Here is a 14,574-nt window from a genome sequence, read left to right on the forward strand (position 1 = left end):
TTTGTTATTAAAATTTTTCAGTAATCCTCAGGAAAATGCAAAGAAATGTGATGCATTTTTTCTTTTTAGATTGTAGGTATAAACCCCCATCTCATTCTCCCCGTTTCTCAGCAACATTAAAATTCAAAGGCAATCAGAGTCCCTTCCTCACTGCTGGATGCACCCCTACGGGGAAGAATTAAGAACAGGTACATGAATTTACAGACAGGGCATTCACTCAGTTGACCAAAGTGTATTTTTGATTTACCATTAACAAGTGTAAATATAATCATATAAAATGTATCCAATTCCATGATTTTCTTTAATTACAGGATACACAGAGGCAGATTGGCCTCTGGGCCAATGGGGCTCATGCCCAGGGGTCCTGGCCAATTGGGGGGCCCCAGGAAAATTTGCCCCCCCCCCCAGGCATCCAGACCTGCTCCTCCCACCCGGCACTCCTGCTGGGAAGTGGGGTCAGGACACAGGGGCTTGGTTTCAATCAATATAATTCCTAAATATTAATAATACGGTACAACCATGTCTCCTCCACACTACTCCATGGTATTCTTCACCCACCTATCATGTCTTGTTCAGACTCTGAACTCTTGAGCTCTTATTTTACATATGTTCAGTATCAAATACAATAAGACCTTAGTCCTGACCGAGTGTTCTAGGTGCTACTATAATGAATACAGTAAAAATTTGTATTTATATCAGTTACTTCTGTCCATCAAAAACTTTCTTTTCCCTCTATTGCTAACCTCCAAATTAACTTGCTGTGCTGGAGTAATGCACAGTGCATACATGCTTAACCTTTTTTAAAAGCTCCATCTCCTTCATACAATTTCCATTTTTATTTGAAAATGTGAGTTCCCATGATGTTTTGTTTCAACAGAATAATCCTTTTATACAAAATCATTCCTTTAAATGTCCTCCCTTAAGCATATTTTATAACTTCAACATGCATAGACACTCCCTAAAATATTAAATATAAACATATGTAATAGTCATAAATTTCCATTTTTTTGTAGTTTCCCTCACTAACATTAAACTCCATTGCTTAAGCAAAATATAATATTCACTCACTAGAAATTCAATTTAACAGTTTAGATTTCTTTGAGTTCAAAGCTCTTGGCTTCCTTTTCAACATAATGGGAAGTTAATTTCTTTTCTACTCACAGATCCTTGGTATGGCCCCAATTCAGGCTATGTCTACACTATGAGCTAAAGGGGTGTGATTCCACTACTCATGTACACCCTACTCATACTAACTCTCATTAAGCTAGCACAGATATAAACAGCAGCATAGCCACGGTAGCATGGGTAGCAGCCACAGAGCATGGCTGAGCCATGTCGAGCACATACTCACAGGTTTCAGGGGGGTTTCTACTTGACACAGCTCAGCCATGGCACCACTGCTGCTACCTGTCGTACCACAGCTACATTGCTATTTATACTATGCTAGCTCAATGAAAGCTGGCTCAAATATGTGTATGCAAGCAGGGGAATCACATCCCTATTATGTAGTGTAAATGTAGTTTCAAACAAGCACTTGATTAACTTATGACTTAGCACTTAGAAAGCAAGCACATGCTTAACATTCAGCAGGTGTTTAAGTGCTTTCCTGAATCAGGGCCACATTGAAATGAAAACTAAGAACTTTGAACTCAAATAAAACTAAAGGGTGTTGAACTGGATTAAGCATGGCTCTAATTGCTGTATCAGGCCTATGGGTCTAATACAAAGCCTATTCAAGTCAATAGGATGTTTCCATTGACTTCAATAGGCTTTGGACAATGGCCAATGGAATTCAACTAAATAAAATGATCACTCCATGTGAAGTCTTCTCCTGCCTCTTCCCAAACTTAATGACTTAGAAGTATCCCTGAAGTCCAAAAGCGCCACTTAAAACTTCCCAGAGGTTACACGGAGCATAAAACAAAACTGGGCTTTAGTAGTTCATGAAAAGGAATCTGGGGTTATAGTGGATTACAAATTGTATGTCATTGTATGTCAGCCTTGTGATGCAGTTGTGTGAAAGGTTAAGATTCTGAGGTGTATTAACAGGAGTCATATGTAAAACACAGGAGGTAAATGTCCTGCTCTACTTGCGTTGGTGAGGGGGGAACCTGATAACAGTGTTCCAATATGTTAAGGGTTGTAATAAAGAGGAATGTGCTCAATTGTTCTCCATGTCCACGGAAAGTAGGACAAGTAGTAATGGGCTTCACTGGCAGTCAGGGAGATTAAGGGCATGGCTACACTAGGGAGTTTACAGTCTTAAATTAGAACATTTTTCCTAATAGCTAACTTCAAGGGTAGTTAAGCTCTGGAATAAGCTTCCAAGACAGGCTGTAGAATCCCCATCATTGGAGGTTTTAAGAACAGGTTGGACAAACACCTGTCAGGGATGGTCTAGGTTTACTTGGCCCTGCCTCAGTGCAGAGAGATGGACTTGATGACCTTGAGGTTCCTTCCAGCCCTACATTTCTATTATTCAATGCTAAACAACTAATCAGAAAAGTTGTTTTTAAAATGTTGTCTATTGTAATAACAAAGGGCCCTCTCCTCCATGAATGTGGTTTCACGCAGTTGAAAGTCATCTGGATACCAGATACCTTCTTCCCTTCATTTTACTCTTTTATCAGTTTCATGCTGGAGAGGAGGAAGGTTATGAATACTCCATTCCATATATTGTTCTCTAATTAATGTAGAAAGTCCTTTTTTTCCAAAATGAATCCAGTTTAAACCAAAACTAACAATGACTATCTAATTAATCATACACTAAAAAAAATCATGGCAGTCTATGTGGACTTTACCAACTGGGAATACTGCACTTAAGAAATACACTTGGTACTCATATCATATGTATTTGCTTGGCTGTCTATATCCATTTTCATAATGCTCTAGTTGATGAGACTGGTAACTTGACCTAGGTACTACAAGAACATAATACTGCAAGTACTATCTCTTTTACTTCCTCAGTGTCAGCACTGCTATAGTGGTGGCAATCACAATGCCTCTTTTCACTCTATTACATCTCTTCATACTCTAGTGAATTAATAAATAAGCCTGTGGCTTTCTCCTGACCTCTTCTTTGTATCTCGAATCATTGCTGATCATCCTAGAGAGCGATTGAAGAGTATATTGTAATTTCCTTCGTTGATAGGGTTACTGGCCTAGTGAGTGGGGAAAATAGTAGATGTGATATACATTGATTTCAGAAAGGTTTTTGATATAGTCCCACATGAAATTCTGATAAGCAAACTAGGGAAATGTGGTGTGGAGGAAGTCATTATAAGGTCAGCGTACAACTGGTTGAAAGACTACTCAAAGAATAGTTATCAATGATTTGCTGTCAAATTGGGAGGATTTGTTCAAGAGTCCCACAGGGGCCACGTCTCAGTCCAGTACTAGTCAATATTTTCATTAATGACTTGGATAATGGAGCAGTGAGTATGCTTATAAAATTTGCAGATGACACCAAGATGGGAAGAGTTGCAAGCCCTTTGCAGGACATGTTTAAAATTCAAAGTGACCTTGACAAATTGGAGAATGTTGAAATTCAATAAAAGACAAGTGCCAAGTACTTCACTTAGGAAGGAAAAATTAAATGCACATCTACAAAATGGGGAATAACTGTCTAGATGATAGCATTGCTGGAAAAGATCTATTGGTTATAGTGGACCATAAACTGAATATGAATCATCAATGTGATGTAGCTGCAAAAAGGCTAATATGATTCTGGGAGCACTAACAGGAATGTACATAAGACACAGGAGGTAATTGTCCTGCTTCTATAGGGCACTGATGAGATCCCAAATGTGTCCAATTTTGGGCACCACAATTTAGAAAAGATGTGGACAAATTGGAAAGCGTCCAGAGGAGAGCAACAAAAATGATAAAAGGGTTTAGAAAAACTGATCTGTGATGAAAGGTTTAAAAAAATGGCTATGTGTAGCCTTGAGAAAAAAATTCTGAGGGGGGATTTCATAACATTCTTCCAATATGTTAAAGGCTGTTATAAAGAAGTTGGTGATCAGTGGTTCCCCACATCCACTGAAGGTAGGACAAGAAGTAATGGGCTTAAGCTGCAGCTGGGGAGATTTAGATTAGATGTTAAGAAAAGCTTTCTAACTGTAAGGGATAGAATAAATTCTGGAATAGGCTTCCAAGGGAGGTCCTGGAGTCCCTGTCATTGGAAGCTTTTAAAAACAGGTTGAACAAACACCTGTTAGGGATGGTCTCAGTTTGCTTGGTCCTACCACAGCACGGGGAGGTGGACTTGATGACTTTTTGAGGTCCCTTCCAGTTCTACATTTCTGTGATTCAATATTATGAAACAAGTGCAAAGGGCATAAGCAACTCAGGGACCTCATTATTGTTCTTCTGAGAAAATGCTGCTTCAGTTAATTGCTGTATTCTTCCCTGAGCCATCTTTCAGGTAAACCTCTGTGGACCTGAGAGATCATTTTGCTAGATGAAGGGGGGAGAAGCTGTGCCATAGGACACAGTGAGTACCCCCTTAATAAAGGAGCTAATGGCAAAGGAATATTTAGTTCAATCCCTAAGAAAGAGAAGGAGAATTTCTAAAGTGACTTGTGTATATGCGGACAGTGTCAGTACAGTGTATTGCACCTTTTCACTATATCTCAAGGATCTGTTCACCCTGACAATGTTTCTCCCATATACCCATTTATATAAATATCCAAACTCAAACTGGTTCTTCTTCTCTGTCATAAAATGCATTACACATACATATTCCCCCTCAGAACAATTGTCCAGAAGTAGTCTTCCCAATATAGACCTGCTTAAAGATCTTCGGCCTTTAGTCTTACTACATACTGGCTTTCATCTCTCAGTACCACCTTCAGGCTACACAGTCTAGACCAGTGACTCTCATCTTTTCCAGTAGTCTGATTGGTCTTTCTTAGCCCCAAGTTTCATCTCTCTTAAAAATGACTTGCTTTCAAAATCAGGCATAAAAGTACAAAAGAGTCACAGCACACTATTACTGAAAAATTGCTTACTTTCTCTTTTTTAACATACAATTATAAAATACATCAACTGGAATATAAATATTGTACTTACATTTCAGTGTATAGTATATAGAGCAATATAAATAAATCATTGTATGAAATTTTAGTTTGTACTGACTTCACTAGTGCTTTTTATGTAGCCTGTTGTAAAACTAGGCAAATATCTAGATGAGTTGATGGACCCTCTGGAAGCCCTCTGCATACCCCCAGGGGTACACATACCCCTGGTTGAGAGCCATTGGTCTAGACTGAATTGATGGTAATTTCTTCATGGACTGTATACAGATCCTCACAGGAAGGAAGCACTGTGGAGCTAGAACTCCGGAGATCTCAAGCTCAGTGTACTGATTGACAGAAATGTTTATTTCAGCAACATCTGAAATAAAGGGGAAAGATTTGCAGATGGGAAAGGCAGATAGTTGGAAAGAAGAGACCTGGAACTGGACCACAGGTTTCTATGTTTGGAAAGGAATGCTCTTGTAATCTGGAGTTAGGTGGAATAAATTAATTTAGTATTTTTTTTCTGAACCAGATGAGTTCTAATTAACATTAATGTTCCAGTCATATGTTTTGCTATTGTCAAGGCTAGGGCTATGTGGGACTATTTTTCCATACAGCTTCATGGTATATGCAAGCATAAATGAAAAAATGAAGAGACTGTCATACGTATCGAGCATTATAAAATCATAATTCAGGATGGAAATACTGCATCTCCTGAGGCTTAAGAAGGTGAGTATAGCCTACACTTTTTAGTAGGATGCCATATTGTGCTGTATCCTAGCTTTAGCATTGCCTACACTACCTGAAATCCACACACAGAAGAGGTACAATTCAGTACACTATGTCACTTTATGCAATTAAGTTTTAACGTGTGCTTGCATTGATATAGGAGCAGGGGCGGCTCTAGGCATTTTGCCGCCCCAAGCACGGCAGACAGGTTGCCTTCGGCAGGTTGCCTGCGGAGGGTCCGCTGGTGCTGCTTGCCTGCGGGAGGTCCTCCAAAGCCATGAGACCAGTGGACCCTCCGCAGGCAAGCCGCCGAAGGCAGCCTGCCTGCTGCCCTTGTGGCAACTGGCAGAGCGCCCCCAGAGGCTTGCTGCCCCAAGCACACGCTTGGAGTGCTGGGGCCTGGAGCCAGCCCTGTACAGGACAGCAATCTGTTTGGCAAACAACAATCTCTGTAATGTGTTTGCAGTTTACTGTTTACTCTGCAACATCACATTGAATGAAGTATTCCCCTGAATGAACAGGTAAGGGACACAGAGCATGCATCTGTCAGATCTCATGACAGTCAAGCTAGGTTTATCAGAGAAAATGCCAGCTTATGGAGACGGCTTCCTTCTACATTAGATAAACTTCATTACAGTGAATGACAGCTGTACTGTAGTTAAGATTAAAATCAACTTTCTGTTTAAAACTCAACTCTTAATCTAAGGGATCTATAATCTACATGCAAAAACAACGAGGAGTCATTGTGGCACTTTAGAGCCTAACACATTTATTTGAGCATAAGCTTTTGTGAGCTAAAACCCACTTCATCAGATGCATGGAGTGAAAAATACAGTAAGCAGTATATATATATTACAGCACATGGAAAAAATGAGAGTTGCCTTAGCAAGTGGGGGATCAGTGCTAATGAGGCCAATTCAATTAAGGTGGAAATGACCTATTCTCAGCAGTTGACAAGAAGGGGTGAATATCAGAGGGAAAATTACTTTTGTTGTGCTAACAAGGCCAATGCAATAAAGGTTGACGTTGCCGATTCCCAACAGTTGACAAGAAGGTGTGAGTATCAGCAAAGGGAAAACTACATTTTGTAGTGACCCATCCATTCCCAGTCTTTATTCATGCCTAATTTGATAGTGTCCACTTTGCAAATTAATTTCAGTTCTATGGTTTCTCTGTCATGTACATTGGCCAAACCAGACAGTCTCTATGCAAAAGAATAAATGGACACAAATCAGACATCAAGAATTGTAACATTCAAAAACCAGCAGGAGAGCACTTCAGTCTCCCTGGTCACTCAATAATAGACTTAAAAGTGGACATTCTTCAACAGAAAACTTCAACAATAGACTCTACATTTCCCCAAGATAAAAATCTGATAATCTGAGTACAGTGTACTATTCAGAAGGTGCTCAAACTATTTTTATACAAACAAATGCTTACTGGGAGGGGATGGGGATTGTGGGTGGAAGAGTAGGTGGAAACAGGGGGATCGGCTGAGGAGGAGAGGAGAGGAACTGGGAGGAGTACGAGTCTGAGGCAAGTGCTAGGGCACTGGGAAGGGGAACACAGGTGTACTGGAGGGATAATAAGGTCTGGGGTGCTTATCATCATCATGATGCTTTTCCTGTGTGTGCCATGATATGGGTGTCCCCAACCCATCTACAAGGGTGTGATTCTCCCTTTCCTGCTCCCCCCACGTGAGTCATATTCTGGAGGGGACAGGAGGGCCATATCTCTGTCTCCCCACTCAAGGAAAGGAGCCTCATAGGCCAGCAGATCCTGGGGATGGTCTAAATGTGGATTACTGTTGGTGGGACACAATGGGGTTGCACTGTGGCATTGTAAATAAAGACACAAGGGTGAAGCACTGAAGAAGGCATAAGGGCTATTTATTAAACCAGCCGGCACAGGCACAAGAGGGTGGATCCTGTGACAGTTACACTTAACCAACTTGGGAACTGAAAATACTAAGGAGCTGATGTGTCTAATCAAAAAAGCTCATAGTCTGAATATAAAATACTCACAGTGAACTCCTTGCAAAGTTACTGTCCTAGACCTATGCAGAGCCATGATTCAGTGCATAATTTCAAGACAAATTTATTCAAGAATATCACAAACTAGTCACAGCCAATTCACAAACAGAAAGAGAGAGTCAATATTCACTAAATAAATTAAAATTAGACAACATTTTCCCGTTGTACTTTCTCCAGCACAGAAATCTAGCTCCCTTTCTATGGGCCAGATTGAGAACTGCTTACTCATACTGATGAACAGTATTCACATGACTAGTCCCAGAAATTATCATGTTTACATATACAAATTAGGTATATGCATATACAAACACCTAAGCTGTAATAAATGGACCTGAAAACTAGGCAAACACTTGTACATACGTACTTGCATGCAGCCCAAGATATACATTTTTTATATTCATTTTCTCTGTAACCTGTTGTTTAGAGGCAGAGTGATTGTATCATACTGACATTTCCTGGCTTTCTTTCAATCATTGCAACTTTCACAGCCAGATGCTATAAATGCAATTTGTTAATTTTTCCAGAAGAATTCTCATTCTTCACCATTTCACTGTAGCATTGTATTCTAAATGACATTCTATTGAATTGCCTGCTGTTTTATACATCAATCCTTTTAATAACATTCTTAAAGTAATTTAATTCCATATTAAATATGTCTACTTTTGTTCAGAATTCTTGGATTGTTAGATATTCTTATCTTCTTAATGAATGAATTCAGTATTTGAAGCAGAATGGCTGATCATACTGTATTTTTGTTGGATGTGTTAAAACAAAACAAGATATGCAGACATTCTATATGTTCCACCTACCATTGCTGTGTTTACATTTATAGTTTACATCTCAATAATTCAATTAAATGAAGGTCATCTGTGTAGATTCTCTATTACTAAGAACTTTGGCAAGCATTTGAATGAAAGAAATCTGTCAAGATCTTCATTTAAGAAACCTAACCTCTCTGAGCTGGGACACACCTCAGACATCTAGTTTGGGCCACCATTTAGAATTGCATTGACAGACTATCCACCTCAGTCTCTGGGTATATGGAGTGAATAGAAAAATATATTCTGATTATAGATCCAAAAACTGGGTCAAATAAAATAAGAATCTACTTAGCTGAAACCCAAACTTTTTTCAACCCTTTCAAAGCGTAGAAAAAAAATGAGTAATTTAAGTTGTGACTGGATGCTTAAAAATAAATACTGTGAGAATGATCTCGTCCTGTCCAAAAAGAGAACATCACAGAAAGCTGCTTCTTATAAAATTTCTGTCCATTAGGGTCACAAACTCCAAATCCATGTGACCCCTCACTATTTCTGGTAAGATACGAATTTTAAAAATCCCCATTTCTTGTTTATTCAAACCTTGCACAAACTCAGAACCTTTAAAATGGTGGTATCCCCATTTCTAAATTCTAATCATTGTGCAGACTAAGTTACAGATTCCATTCTTTAATGACATGATCTCAAAGATATCCAATAGTTCCACAAGCTTATAGCCAGAGATTGAGTCTATTTTGGTCTGGCTAAGATTCACCATTGTTTTTATCTTGCCATAAATAAAGGTACAGGAGGCACATGAAGACAGGGACAAAATTTTTAAGGCAGATCACCAGTAATGATTAAACAAGGGATTCTGAGTACTTTTTAAATTGCTGGGGTTAAGCACAATCTTAGTCTTAGGAAGCCTTTTTCAGGTTTTTTTTTTTTTTTTTTTTTTTTTTTTTTTTTTTTTGCGTATACTACCAACCAGTGAAGATATAGACAAAGGAGAATTAGTACATACTTACAGCTTCTGAAGAAGAAATGAAGGCATTGACAAAAAATAGTATAAGGAAGCCTGTGTTATTTTTAGCAGAATCTCTGCTGCCTTAAGCTAGTACAGCTGCTCCTTTGCTTCCATGAGCAAAACACTTGCAAAGAAAGCTGGAAATCTTGGTTTTACATATCTCCATAGATGCTTTCCTCCACAATTCAATTACTGACTGTGCATACAGCAGAAATTGTGCTCTATGGAATCATAATACTGCAGTAACTGAAGGAAAAAAAGAGGTGAACCAACAGACTATTTTTAATAAAGGAAAATGCCACCAACAAAACTGAAAACATTTTGCCTGTGCGCCCACATACATGCATACATCTTGGTAAGAGTGAAGAAGACACTCTTATATGCACCAGGAATACCAACCTCCAAAATATTATATTTCTGGTAATAATTTTACATCATCAACCATCAGAACTGCCTGAAGTGGTGCTGTCATGGTCGGCTCGGGAGGTTTTTCCTCCCCAAAGAGACAGGCATGACCGCACCCATGCTCCATCCCCATACTCCCTCTTGCCAGTTCCCCTGTCCCTGTGCCATGGCCCTAGCTAAGTCTGAGGCTGGCACCGCACTGCCCGTCCTCCTGGCACTCTGGGGCTGGGCCTGCACTGCTTACCTTCCCGGCATGCCGGGGCTGGGGGCACTAGCCTGAGGCGAGGGCTGGGGTACAGTGGAGGGGCTCTGGGCTCCAGCAGGGGGTGGAAGGGGCAGGGCCTGAGGCAGAAGGGGCAGGATTGGGAGCTAGCCTCCCCCAGCCAGCGGTTCACGCACCGCCCATAGGCGCTGCCATTCTGAAAATCACCATTTTCAAGGGCAGTACTCTTTGCACTGTTCAAGATGCTGGCATTGACTGGTTGGTGGCAGGCTCAATAGATAAAATGTGCTCTAAAGTTCATTTCATAGTGTCACGGAGTCACCGGGCGATGCTCTGGAACTGCTCCCCACCAAGCCAGTCAGGACTTTGGGGAGCCTCCTCTCCCTTTGAGCAGACTTGTTCAGGGCAAGAAGCTCACACAGCTTCACCTCCTGGGTCTCTCCTTGGAGCATTCAGCATACTCTGCCCCTCCGTGCGCTTCCCACAGCGAGTCCACCCCAGCGGGGTCCTGGGGAAGCCACCGGGTTCTGCACCCCCACTTTGCAGTCAGACGTGACTCTCAGCCAGCCAGTAAAACAGAGGTTTATTCGATGACAGGAACAGGGTCTAAAACAGAGCTTGAAGATACAGAGAACCGGACCCCTCGGCTGGGTCCATTCTGGGGCGCAGTGAGCCAGACCCCCAGGTCTGCCCTCCACCCTTGACCCCAGCCAGCTCCAGACTAACAACCCCTCCCAGCCCCTCCTCTCTCCTCAGCCCCTTTCCCGGGCCAGGAGGTCACCTGATTCCTTTGTCTCCAACACCTTCAGCTGGCACCTTTGCAGGGGAGGGGCCCAGGCCATCAGTTGCTAGGAGACAGAGTGTCAGGCATTTAGGTGCACTGGCCCTTTGCTCTGCCAGATACTTAAGAACTGCCATGGGGACACTGAGGCACCAATACAGTATTCAGAGAAAACATTAAGAACTTTCCCAGTTCGTCACACATAGGTGTCTCTAATCCACTAAAACAGTTCAGTAAAATACCAGTTTTCAGGGGCACTCTAAACATACAGCAAAATTTTAAATATAAGATAAAATTGCTCTCTCTTAGCTCCCTAGTTTCTACTTCCTTTATAGCCTAGTTAGATCTAATTTTGCCACCTGCCTGTTTCAACATTTAAGGGTAACTGCACCCGCATTCCCCTTCCATGGTCCTTCAGGGCACCCACTTAAGGTTTCCGATTCCCAGCTGTCACCACAGGTCACCTATCAGTCTTATGAGACCTTAATAGGCCAATATCTTTCCAACTCATCTGTAAGGGTTGCGGGGCCGCCTTTGACACCAGGCTCTCTGCATTTGCTAGATCAGAAAGGAACCTCAAGTCAGTTTAAATCCAGCCCTTTTAAATCAGAAGCCTTTTCTTTGTCGGTTTCTCAAAAACCCAGTCTGAAACAGGATATGCAAGCCTTCTAGGCGCTGGTACCTCTCCAGAGGTGTTTATAGCATAAATGATTCACCTGTTACCCCCTATTGTTTTTAATTTCTGGTGGAGCTGTGGCAACCCTCCCTTTCTGGAGTTACATACAACTCTTAGCCCACACTGTTACATAAACCATTCATACACTTAACACAACATGGTCCCCAAAGATACTGCAACAGCATGCACTGTCTGTCACAGCCAGAATAATCCAGCAGCAATTACCCCAAAACTTAACAGCGTTTTAGCACCCAAAGTTGGGGCAACTTAACAGAAGAGTTCTGCATACCTATGCAGGGAATAAAAGTCTGCCACCCTCTTCATACAATCTTCATTTGAATTCTCTCTTGGAGAAGAGCATTTGTGCAAACTGAAAAATTTAAAAGATTACTTTTCATTGTCACTTACCGTGGCTGTTTAGGAGTCCAAAGCCGTGAAAACACAGAGGCATCGCAAAAGGGCCTCCCTGAAGAGAATGCACAAATGTTCTCTCAAAACATTTGATATTCCTTCACTCAGAAATCACTGCCTCAGATTTGATGAGAAGCTTTTCCACATAAAAGACCCAAATTAAAAAATTTTATCAACAACTCTTCTGCCTCAGAAATTGAAAAGGACTGTTTACAATAAAAATACAACCATAACACCACTGACACAGATGCTGCTAGTAGAAATAGACATACATTTACAAAAAATCTTTTCTTGTGGTCACTCACTATACTTATTCCATTCTAAGTGTAAGCAGAGTCAGGATAGGCTCTACACTGACATCTGGTGGAAAGAATTTCAGAGAGTGTATTTGCATAGGCACGCCTACCCTATCCTAGACTCCCAAGCTGTGGGACTGCTTGGTGACAAATTGCTCACCCTCAGTTGGGCGGTACTGGCTAGACATGGGACATGGGTTCCAAAACCCAGAGAATTGAGAGAGGCTGGGGACAGGTATTTGTGCCTGGTGGTGCAGTTGCCTTGTGGAGCCAGAAGCACCAGTTGCGCCCCCTCCTCTCTCCACTGTGGAATGTCAGAGATGATTTTTTATTCTCTCAAGAATTTAAATACAGGTTACTGAGCTGAAATCACATTGGGCTAATGGTGCACTAGCACTGGGGCTCCCCTACTATGAGCTGGAATCACTCAGAGCTGAAAATCACTAAAAAGCTAAAATCACTGAGCTGAGAGCACTGAGTAAGGTGCTAACTAGTGGGGAGCCCAAAGCTATACTGTGGAACAGAGCTGCTGGCGGAGTGGAGCAGTTTGTGGGGACGGCTGGAGTGAATCACGGGACAGCTGGTGGCAGCAGAGTGGCTGACAGAGTGGAGTAGCTGTGGGACGGGTGGAGCGGCCCACAGAGCGAGCGGAGCCGAGCAGTTTGCAGAGAGAACCGGAGCAGCTCATGGAGCAGAGCAGCTGGTGGAGCGGAGCAGTTTCTGAGGACGGCTGGAGGAGCAGTGTGCAGCGGCTGGTAAAGCGGAGCAGTTCGTGGAGAAGGCGGAAGCAGAACCCACGGAGAGGCAGGGCAGTTGGCCCAGGACCACGTAAGGTGCCCCTTTCTATCCAGGCTGGGGGGAGGGACCTCTACAGATAAACTCTCGAACTCTGGGGTGGCATTGACCAGAGACTCTTGGGTTGTTGGACTTTGTGGTGATTGGACTTAAAACCCTAAGGGGAAAAAGGACAGTGCCAAAAGTACTTGAAGGTGGGTTTTTGTTTATGGTTTGTGTTATAACCCTGTTTGTGGTGTTTCTCCAATGGGATGCCGCATTAATTCCTTCCTTTATTAAAAAGATTTTGCTACACTCAGACTCCGTGCTTGCGAGAGGGGTAGTATTGCCTCCTAGAGGCGCCCAGGGGGGTGTGGTATGTGAGTGTCCCAGGTCACTGGGTGGGGGCTCGAGCCGGTTATGCATTGTGTTACTGAAACGGAACCCCTAGATACTGAACCCGGCCCTTGTTGCTGCCAACTCAGAGGGGCAGAAGGGTTACATTTTTGGGGGCTCGTCCGGGATACCTGGGTCAGTACCCCTCGCAAGCACCTGTTGAGTGTTCCACTGTAATGGGAAATAATTGTGTTTATATTTTGAGGGAACTACTGTTTGTATAATGGCTAATATGTCGGGCTCCAGTCCTGCAGCCTCTAGCTCAGGGGCGGCAGATTCAGCCTATGATTGGGCAAACACACTGGGGCATATATTGGAAAAGATTGTGTTGGCCTATGCTACGTCGAACTCTTGTCGTAAGTTAAGGTTATTTGATGGGGAAGAGGAGTTTGAACTCTGGTCGGAGCATACTACTGAAATGCTGTGGGATTGGGCCATACCCGATGCAGAAAAGTGACCACTCAGAGGGGCAGAAGGGTTACATAAGTTTTAAAATGGTGGCTTTTGTCCCAAAGGCCAGGATAATAGGAACTAGCCCCCAAGCAGAAGAAAAAATTATAAAACCTCTCAGACTATGGGAGAGAGGGATAGCTTAGAGGTTTGAGCATTGGCCTGCTAAACCCAGGGTTGTGAGTTCACTTCCTAAGGGGGCCATTTAGAGATCTAGGGCAAAAGTCTGTCTGCAGATTGATCCTGCTTTCAGTGTGGGGTTGGATTACATGACCTCCTGAGGTCCCTTCCAACCCTGATAGTCTATGATTCTATAATGTTCTTAAACCTGATTCCAATTTCACCCCACTGATATCATTGCTTAGATACACTAAGATGTTTGGCTGCAGTAGGTGTTTTGGAAGTAAAAGAACTGCTCCTACTCCCATCCCATCCCCTTCTAGAGATCAGGAAATTGGGGGAGAGGGAATGATTACTTGGGGTCTGCACACCATCTGCTTCATAACATATGGACACAGCAACATCTTTCTCATCATTCACTTTTATCAGGAAAGCACTGCCATTTGGATTCTCTTTCATAATTGCTGGCCTTCT

At 42.3% G+C, this 14,574-nt stretch overlaps 1 long non-coding RNA gene across 1 annotated transcript; it reads right to left on the reverse strand.

The window, feature by feature from the left end:
* Positions 1-924: 924 nt before the first annotated feature.
* LOC115654083 lies at positions 925-14,290 on the reverse strand. Its single transcript, XR_004001083.1, has 3 exons — positions 14,104-14,290; positions 8,801-8,807; positions 925-936 (listed from the first exon to the last, which is right to left on the reverse strand). It is a non-coding gene; the product is annotated as an uncharacterized LOC115654083 (long non-coding RNA).
* Between the last annotated feature and the right edge of the window lie 284 nt (positions 14,291-14,574).

Source organism: Gopherus evgoodei, chromosome 6 (genome assembly GCF_007399415.2).
Source record: "Gopherus evgoodei ecotype Sinaloan lineage chromosome 6, rGopEvg1_v1.p, whole genome shotgun sequence".
In the NCBI taxonomy this organism is placed as follows: domain Eukaryota; kingdom Metazoa; phylum Chordata; order Testudines; family Testudinidae; genus Gopherus; species Gopherus evgoodei.